Genomic DNA, 3,343 nt, shown 5'->3' with positions numbered 1-3,343 from the left:
GTCACCTTGCAGTCTCCTAGCATCCTCCTCACAGCTAACACTGCCCCCCAGCTTAGTGTCATCCGCAAACTTGGAGATATTGCCTTCAATTCCCTCATCCAGATCATTAATATATATTGTAAATAGCTGGGGTCCCAGCACTGAGCCTTGCGGTACCCCACTAGTCACTGCCTGCCATTGTGAAAAGGACCCGTTTACTCCTACTCTTTGCTTCCTGTTTGCCAGCCAGTTCTCTATCCACATCAATACTGAACCCCCAATGCCGTGTGCTTTAAGTTTGTAATATAAATGGTGTTACCTGCCACCAAGTTAAAGGGGGAGCAGTGTGATGTATGTGATATAATAGTAAGATTAAACGAGAACTTACCAGTTTGAAGTTTGATCTGTATTTTATGAGGAGTTACGATGAGGGATTACGTGAAGAACCCGCTCAGTGCGCAGGCGCGGCATACTTCCAAGCAGCGGTGTGGAATCACAGATAGACACAGTTATTTGAAGTAAACATAGTAAAGATAAGGAGACATCAATTTATTAGTTTGATCCATATAATGAGGGTGGGAGCGGAGGGCACGTAATCCCTCATCGTAACTCCTCATAAAATACAGATCAAACTTCAAACTGGTACGTTCTCGTTTAATCTTACTATTTTACTTCGGAGTCACGTGAGTGACTACGTGAAGACTTCAAAGCTCTGTAATTTCAAACCGTGTAACAGTTCATACTTCACTCGCTGCCGAAGTTATTCGAGGGAGGAAGTATGTTATCGTAATCAACCATGAATCTGTTTGTAAAAACAATAATGGTGTTATTAACAACAACAAGACCAATTGCTCCCCCGGGCTTAAATTATATATTTTTTGCAGATTCTTTTTCTGCAAACGATACAGGTTCTGTCAGTGGTTTGTTATAAAAGTTTGGAACGTATACTCCCTAGACCACCCTGCAGTAGCCAGGATGTGGTCCATAGGCTCGTCCATCCTCTTAGTTACTGACGTGGAAGCTGTCCTGGTGGAATAAGATTTTATACACGTTAGTATTTACTCCAGAAACTCCCAGTACCTGCTTGAGCCACTAGAGATAGTTTAGCTCGTCACCCGACCATGAGGTTTCCTGTGGCTGACCCATAAGGCTTTTTCCTCTCCTTCGGTATTCCTTATTGTGTCGATCTCTAAGTGGGTCATGACACATAAAACGTGGTTCAGGTGGGTATGCCCGGAATTTCATGACTGGACCTGATGTTCCTGGTCTGTTCTGTTTGGCCAACCCTTGAATGGGCATGTGACACTATCTGGTGTTATAACCATGTTGTCCCATCGCAGTAGATGGGAGAGCTGGCTCTTTGTGTTGATGTAAGGCCACCAGCATGTCCATCTTCAGGGTAGGCTGTTCCAGGGTGAGTGACCTGGCTGGTGATCATCCCCTAAGGTATGTCAGGATTTCACTGACATCCCAATTTGGGTGTACCTATTTCTGGGGAATGGATTGATATACCTCTCCTGTATCTGATCACCAGTGAGCGGTACCCAAGTTGAGTAGGCTGACAGAACATGTCCTTCATTGTGGTGAAGACCTGCCAGGAGCTCCAGTACAGTTTTTGTTATAGTTGAATGTGTAATTCCTGTTTTGGAAAACAGTGTACCATTTCTTGATGCTCCTCAGGTATGTTCCCTAGGATATGCGACGGAATGCTGTCATCAGGTTGATAGTGCTGCTGATCCAAGCACAGCAATGGTCTTCTCAATTCTGCAATTCTTTTAATGACCATGTCGAGGATCACTGGGAACCATGCTTGTGGACTTGGTCCACTGTAATTTGCGTAGTACCCGACTGATGAAGCCGTAGTACCTATTGAAGAGGTAGAAGGAAAGGAAAACATAGAGATTAGGTTCCCCCCACCCCTCAATACGCGGGAATGTCTCCATTGCCGCTGCCTTGAGATTGGTTTCATGTGACGTAAGTTAGTACGTGGTGATTTAATTGGATATAAGGAATCGATATCTGGTGTCCATATTGCTTAGTAATTTCAGCAAATATTTTTGGTTTAAATGTATGTTTACAGTATTTATCTCACCTGATAGGTGAGTTACTGATGGTCAAACATGTTTGACGACATACGGTTTCCAATTGTTAATAAATTGTCACCTAATATCGATGTTCTCCGCCCAAGTGGTTTGGTATATGCCACCACTGTGATGTTGTTATCTTGTAAACGAACATGCAAATTTGGTGGATTACTGAGCAAATGCTTCACTAGAATTAAGTAAGTTAATATATAACATGTTTAAGTCAATTCATATTGGCATTAAGTATTACAAGCTCAGTAACACATCAGGACACATAAGATGTTACTCAAAACAGGTGGAAGTGTACAACCATAATCCTTCCTCCCGATAAATTCCATGATAGCACTACAGATTAATCCATTTGCCCCCATATTACAGGTATGGAGATAGTTTTGAACACTAGTATCTCAGCTCATAGGAAAGGTACAAAGTTCAGTAGCTGGTAATGCTGCTATATCCCAATTACTTTGCCACGTAGTTGATTGGTGGTTAATGCACCATGACTGATAGTCTTAATGAATACCAGATAACAAAGTTGTGGATGGTCAACGTAAATATCTGGATATATATTTTGTGCACCGTTCCCAGAGGCACTGCAATACTGGGTCGATGCGTGGAGTGGACGGAGCAAGCCCCTATTCCATCTCCCTGTTCCAAATTTCAATTTAATATATGGTCCCTAGATAAGGGACGTATCAGATTATTAAACTGATAAGAACAGATACTACACTTGATCTTAGCCAAAAGGCCGAGAAGCGATGCAGCTAAAGCTGTATCCAAGGATAGTTTGTCGTTAATATATAGACATGCCATGACGGAATGTTTCTAAGTGTCAGGGCTAGTTGATTCTGGATAACTTTGACTTAAATGCCGCAACGCTCATCATGGTTACTCCATCCAGGTAATTGCGGTATATCCGAAACTTATATGAGAAGGTACTGAATAGTGTGCATCTTCAAGGTCGATGTCTACCATAAAGTATCCTTGGATCCATGGTAGTAGTTACAAATCCCATGAATGGGTATACCTGGTGAAATACTCAAGTGGTTTATCAACGATGGTGCGACATTTACCATCGTGGGAGGGTAGACCCCTTGGGGTGCTTGCTGAATTGGTGGCAAGATATTAATTCTATTCCCCTTGTATTTATTTTTTGGTATATAACTACCAAGAGTGATAGCTTCCTAACCAGGCGTGATTCACCCACCCCTTGTTAGTACAACCCTTAACCTTTATGTGATGGTAGGAACCATACTTATCTGTCTTCATTGTTGTTTTCT

General features: G+C 42.3%; 1 non-coding gene across 1 annotated transcript; it reads right to left on the bottom strand.

The window, feature by feature from the left end:
• Positions 1-2,631: 2,631 nt before the first annotated feature.
• On the bottom strand, positions 2,632-2,823 carry LOC116983192. Its single transcript, XR_004414640.1, has one exon. It is a non-coding gene; the product is annotated as a U2 spliceosomal RNA (small nuclear RNA).
• Positions 2,824-3,343: the final 520 nt, after the last annotated feature.

This window comes from Amblyraja radiata, chromosome 1 (genome assembly GCF_010909765.2).
Source record: "Amblyraja radiata isolate CabotCenter1 chromosome 1, sAmbRad1.1.pri, whole genome shotgun sequence".
NCBI classification, from domain to species: Eukaryota; Metazoa; Chordata; class Chondrichthyes; order Rajiformes; family Rajidae; genus Amblyraja; species Amblyraja radiata.
The sequence above is the reverse complement of the archived record's forward strand: the minus strand, read 5'-3'. Positions and strand labels throughout refer to the sequence as shown.